Source organism: Styela clava, chromosome 2, assembly GCF_964204865.1.
Source record: "Styela clava chromosome 2, kaStyClav1.hap1.2, whole genome shotgun sequence".
NCBI lineage: Eukaryota > Metazoa > Chordata > Ascidiacea > Stolidobranchia > Styelidae > Styela > Styela clava.
Window position 1 is genome coordinate 25,940,466 of NC_135251.1, and position 7,496 is coordinate 25,947,961.

Sequence of the window (7,496 nt, forward strand, 5' to 3'; positions counted from 1 at the left end):
AGTAACTTTCGAAATTTTAGTTTGGGACACAAATCCCATTGTTAACCAATACTAAAGGATTCCCGGTTATATTGATGCATATTGATGCACTTGATTCTACTCACTCATATAATAATATACTCGTTATTGGGAACTCAATGCGATTTTAGTTCGAAACACATGTGAACACGAATGTCATGGTTAACTGATACCAAAGGGGGTATACGATTAATTAAGTCAAGTTTATTTTTTCCAACCAGCAAAAAGTATCACAACCATAAAATACGACACAAAGAAAATTTACACCGTTTTACTGGGGAAGGGACGTCGCGGGGAACCAAACTGGCTATCGAGCAGCGACACCCAAGTTCCTAATATCTAATTTAAAAAGTAAGAATTCTATAGTTTTGAAACCACAATATCTTATATTGACGGTGAGTACCGTATATGAAAGAGACCATTTAGTAGAAATTATATAGAAGAGTTTACATTAATTAAGCTATTCTTAATGCACATGATTAGGCATAACATGACTTGATCCGCACTAACAATAGGGAAAATATGACACATATTTCTATGTCTCTATTTTTAAATAGTTATGAACATGGATGGAATGATAACTTAGGACTTTTAGCAAGGGGATAAGAATCAAGGAGTTTACACTTGGTTGAATATAATTCATACAGTATCGTTTTTGGAAATTTTAGTTGCTCTAAGGTGTAAGATTAACAGCGATTCCAGTTTGAAATAGTTGGGAAGATCATTGGCATGAATATCAACTGTGAACTACCAGAGCGTACAGGTCACAATGAGCTACAGTTACATTTAAAAAATTAGCCTGATTACTTTATATAGTATTGTATGGTATATTGTATGGTATATTGTATATATTGTATGGTAGTTAGTGTCAACTACCATTTGTGGCAAAAACGCTCATCAGATTAATGAAAAAGGCCAAGACTACGTTTCCAGACATGTCAGACATATTAGTATATGTAGGCACCCTATGATAAACAACAAGTTAAACAAAAAGTTTTAATATTTGCATGGTTTTTGTTGGGGTTGTGCTTTGACCGAATTACACTTAACGAGGCATAGTTGAAATTCTTACAGTATCTCTGCAGATATACACGTGAAAAAAATTCACTGTTTGTCGTAATCACAACGTGACACCCAATTGCGGTGAAACGCCTTTTATTTATGCTGGCCTAATAACCTTCAAATAGACTGACATTACAAGATAGTAATTGGCCTTTCGGTTTGGACGATTAAACGAAACGACAGAAGATGGGACAACACAGCAGTTAGCCCCTACGCTGTACTGACTATGCCATCATTCACCGAATATTGCTACAGTTAATTCGTAGGACAGAATATTTAATTCCGCGATACTACGAAATGAGCATGATTTGGTTTAACAGATTTTGTCATTAACAATTATGAGCGCGCGCATTGGTGCCCAAACTGACAAAAATAAGATCAATTTAATGCATTCTTGTACCTCGACTATTGGGAGGGAACCAAAAAAAGCTTAATTTTTATTTCTAAAACATGGCCCTAGCCTTATTCACTGGACCGACTCAGCAGCCAGAATAAAACGGTAGTTGTGCGAATCATGTTATGATGAAATTTGGAGATTGTAATTTTTAGAAAATTTCATTTGACACACAAACCAAAACTTTTACTCAATATATTGAAAGTAATATTTGTATGTAGATTTTCCGAAAAAATTACAATATATCATTTATCTATACTATAGACATCTAAATTGAAAAGCTTTCAAATGATTTGATTACATACTTGCTCTTCAGACTTGATAGGCGTCCATCTCACTCAGTGATGAAAAGCTGGCACTTGACGAATTTCTTTTGCTACAATGATAAATTGTTCTGTCAACTTTCAAGCAGTGTTTGAAAAAGCTGAAAATCAATATATATGTCATGATTTTGTGCAAGCCAATTCTAAATTTGAGTTAAACTAAATTTCGTTGAGCCAACTATGTCATTAGGTAGTTAATTCAGACAAATGTTATTTGACAGAGACACTGCAAAGCAAAAAACAAACGTTAGTTTCAATAAAATACGTAACGGGTAAATTTCGACATTAGATTTCATAAAAGCCAAACTTTTCTCCGATTTTTTGTTAAATACACGAAACTAAGAAAATTTAGACGAATAAAATTTATTCAGCGATTGCCATTAAATTTCAAATATTATAGATTACCATAGAAATTGCTTTTCATCGACCTTACAGTTACAGGTATATGTAATCATTCAATTTCATAAATACAGCTCCATATTTTATAACATACCAGGTGTAGTTTTCAAACTGCACGAGTTGCAAATATTACAATAAAAGTAAAACACCCAATGAACTTTTATAACTGTTTCATGGAGTATATGACTAATTACCTCTGATCAGTAACTTGTAAAATTATCACATTGTTCACGGTGGGGATCGCAAACTGGGGATCGCTATTCAGCAGAGAAGCGAGCAACGAATTTTAGGGGGCGAAAAGGGTACACCAGTTTGATACAAGGTACTATATTAATAGTACTATTTCGGACTTCTGCTTTAAAACACAATTAGTAAAACATGGACAGAATCTAAATCTTAAATTTCGATAGAATGCACAGGATCAAATATACAGCGTAACAATGTTGGCTTGCATTGAACTATTTAGCCTTTTAAACGTGAACGTGGGTTGTACTTTTTTGGAACTTTGATTCGAAAGACAATTATAAAAACTTGTGAAAATATAAATCTTACAATTTCGAGGGAAAACACACGATTAAATAAGTGGCAATGTCGACTTTGATCGCAAGACCCGAGACGCGGTGCGCTTGCATCTAATTGTTTAGCATTCTAAACGAAAACAGTGGTGTACAGGAATAAAATATGCGTCGAAAGTCAAATAAAATGTTTAAATGATATTTACTTGTAAAATTCCTCGTTCGTTGCTCTGTGTCTTTGAATCTACAACCTTTAATAGTTTTGCATCTGAAAAAAAGTTAAAATATTGATAAATAAACTGTCGCAGAACTGTAGCTAGCATATTCAATGAACAGCGGGACTGAATCTATCGGATCTTCTGCCAACGCTCCCGCCACGTTTTAAAATGACATATTATTAATTATCCATTTGGGGTTAGGAATGATTTAAAAATTGAATTCCCAGCGCAATCTGCATTGCTAACTTAAACTGGATAATTAATAATTCTCTTATTTTAAAGGTTGATAGGGTCTTTGTACAAAGATCCAATTTATACAAGGCGATCCGGTAGTATTCGTACCAAGATGGTGCACAACCTGAACCCTAACTAGGTACACATACTGTGTTCAGGTTGTGCGCCATCTTGGTACGAATACTCTGGGAGCACCCTATACACAATAAAATATGAAAGGGAAAAGGCTACGGCGAATCTCTAATAAACCATTGATTTTGCGCAACATTTGCGAAAGTTTTGAAAGTCATGCATTACATTCATGTAAATCTTGTCCTGTTGAATGCAGCTTACGTAGTGACGTAGATCAGTATATCACGTTTAAATTTCTTAATATGATAAGTCTATGCAGCAGCCCCGCAATTGCCCCATTACTAGTATTATAACCCCATTGCTGGCGGACTGCCGCATACTTCGATACATAACCCGCGTCTTTTCGGGAATTGTGCATACGAAATTAACAAAGCAGAAACATTTATTGCATACCAGCTAAAAACTGCACACCTTCCGTGAACTAGCTGGTGGAAAACATTGCATTATATGACTTTACGAAATTATATAAATAAAATTGGGCGGAACATCTTGTGAGGATAATTCAAACATTTGCAGTTCTTCCTGACTAGCGGGATTTAACATGATATATCAGTTTATACCTGACAAAATATGAATTGAAAGATTTATGATGATAACAATGTCCGTTTGATGCAATGACCCTTTCAAGCAGTGATTTAGAAAACTGAAAATGAATATATAGTTTCATTATCAAGTTTTGGATTACAAATCACAAAAAATGCTTATTAACAGAGGTAAAGCAAAGGTAAGCTTATATTAAAAATACACAAACAATATTATTTTGACCACGTAGAAATGCCATTATTGCCGATTTATTCATGTGGTTAGTATCAATAAAAAAGTGTTTTAACAAAGTTGAGTTACGTGAACATTCAACAGTAAGTATTGTAGTGATTACCAATTTGCGAAATTCTTTAATTAATATTTAACACGAAAGTAATACCGACACGATCTAAAATTAAACGCATAGAAATGTCCAACTATTCGCTCCACAAATATCGCACCCCGGGGTCAATAATGATGATATTGTTCGCCTAAAATTGGGACCGTAATTTACAAACTGTGATAGAAATCCTACACAGAAGACAGAAATCATAATAAAATTAATTTATGTTGTGAATGTACTTGTTGTCCCTCTTTACCGATGTGAACTTACAATCATGTCCGAAATATAAAAACTACGATACCGCCGTGATAATTAATAATTCCTAGTGAATAAAAAAGTGCTTTAATATAGTCTAACAACATTAATTGGAATGTCGGCCGCCAAAACGATCGCGGTGACAAATAATTCACTGAGGCCTTCGATTACGACAAAATTATGAAATAAAAAACGCCTCACTGTTCTAGTAAAATCCGAAAAAAAAAATATCGTCACGACGGAGGTTTCGGCGGCCGACATCCCAATTGATGTCGTTCAAAATGACAATACTGATTATTCGGTGTCCGTTAAAAATATTCGATTAACTCGATTAAAAAATACGATTATGCCCGCCACGGATCACGGCGCAAGTAAATAATCATTGAATGGAAATAAAAGTTCAACTTCATAACAATAAATTTCAAGTAATAGTTTTAAATTTCATGCATTTGATCGGCGCTACACGCGAGCGTATTTTTGTACATAAACCATTATGACACTGCTGACATCTGCGAGTTTTAGTTCTCTCTGAAATTAATTTTCCCGAATTTTTAATGTTTTATTTCTAAATGCGGGTACCCGCTGACTACGGATTAATAGTAGACGTTTGAAATACGACTTGTAAAATATTCACCAACACCATCAGGCAAAGAGAGACGGGCTACAACGTAACTGTGGAATTTCGCTGTGAACGACCATACATTTTAGTTTATTAAACGCCTTACGTCGTCGTGAATTGCACTTTTGGCGCACTCTTTTTTAATTTCGTCGTAACCCCCATTGAAAAATTCTGGCTGCGCCCCTGGATGCAGCAATATTTAAAATGCTGTATTTATTGGCTTAATTGTGTTCAATGAAACCTGCAGTTGCGACGACTTACGTCTTACGACAATATAAAATCATTACAACTCAAAAACTCGATCAGCGGACTTGAAATGAAGAACAGTGAAACTAAGTGTAACAACACTGAATCCGCCCCGCCGCAGGCCTGTCACTCTTAATTTTTTTTAAGGTTTCACCGTTTGAAATATCCCAAGATTTAGACAAAATACGAACGATTGTAATTTAAATTGTTGCAAAAAAAATCGATCTAGATATCTTGCATTAATTATTTTATATATCACATCACATACCGAGAAAAAGTCGTATGCGGCTTCATAGGTAGTTAGTTTCAAAATAGACAAAAGTACATCGCGTGCACAATTTACTGTGTTTCGATTTCAGTTAATATTACGGTATATATTTTAAAGAAATCCTAACATAACACCAAATTTTGTGATTTACAATGTCTAAAAAGCGTATTCAATCTGCTGCGAGACTGCTAAAACAAAACTCATGGTGATATCTTCCGTTTTATATTTTAATTTTAATATTTTATAATGCCGCAATCAAGAAATTGGGTTGCAGATCACCTCTTTATCATTTATTTCTTCACCGACTTTTATAATATAGTAATCTAACTTGTTTGTGATGAATGTAAATTAGAAAGATTCAGAAGATTTTAATAACATACTTGCTCTTTAGACTCGATTCATCCACCTCTCTCAGTGATGCATAATCGGACAAATAACTCCGCATGTCTTTTGATGTATTATGATAAACTGTCTTTTCCGCTTTCAAGAAGAGTTTTAGAAAGCTGAACTTTATGCGAGATAATGAACTGTAAGTAAATTTTGTATAATATTGATTTGAATAAATATAGTTGTTCGAACTAAGTCATTAATAAGTTTAAGATTTATAAGTTACGGGAAATGTAATTTGACAGGAGCACAGAGAAGCTATGCTTATACTTTGGATACATAAAATAAAAATATTAATTTTCAGTTCATTGACAAATTATTCAGATTCCCCCCCTTATTTACTAACAATACTTTGGAATGAATGGTGCATAATATTGCAACACATCATATAAATTTTATTTATATTCATTGAATAGCACGTTGAAAATACGGCTATTAAGAAATGTAAATATCAAAAATAAGGCGGAAAAGATAAAATTTAACAAATATTCCTGTTTCTAATTACCTTTACGCCCCTCCACGCTCTTGTGATAAACTATGCTTGTTCTAAAGATACGAGGACAACAACTTGTACTGATATTCATTGACGTTCATTCTATATTATTTGCAGATTTCAATATTATAAATATTACTTATTCGGAATGATCTGTCAGTGTGCTATGTTTCTCATTATCTAAATTTTAACTAGTGAATTATTTATTAGTGTGTTATATTTTACCTTCAAGTTCTCTATAGTCTTCTCTTCCCATCCCAGAGACCTGAAAATATACATTTATAAATAACTTCAGCCAAAGACATTTTAGACATTATATATATAAATATAAGAACATGACAGATCATAACTAGGGAATAAACGATAAAGAAATAAGGAATATATTCCCAGATTCAAACACTTATGAACATAAGGCTACTAGCAATAGGGATATAGGCTGACTATAGTAGATTTACAATTGGTGGGATCTCATATATAGTAACCTTCGAAATTTTAGTTTGGGACACAAATCCCATTGTTAACCAATACTAAAGGATTCCCGGTTATATTGATGCATATTGATGCACTTGATTCTACTCACTCATATAATAATATACTCGTTATTGGAAACTTAATGCGATTTTAGTTCGAAACACATGTGAACACGAATGTCATGGTTAACTGATACCAAAGGGGGTGAACGATTAATTAAGTCAAGTTTATTTTTTCCAACCAGCAAAAAGTATCACAACCATGAAATACGACACAAAGAAAATTTACACCGTTTTACTGGGGAAAGGACGTCGCGGGGAACCAAACTGGCTATCGAGCAGCGACACCCAAGTTCCTAATATCTAATTTAAAAAGTAAGAATTCTATAATTTTGAAACCACTATATCTTATATTGACGGTGAGTACCGTATATGAAAGAGACCATTTAGTAGAAATTATATAGAAGAGTTTACATTAATTAAGCTATTCTTAATGCACATGATTAGGCATAACATGACGTGACCCGCACTAACAATAGGGAAAATATGACACATATTTCTATGTCTCTATTTTTAAATAGTTATGAACATGGATGGA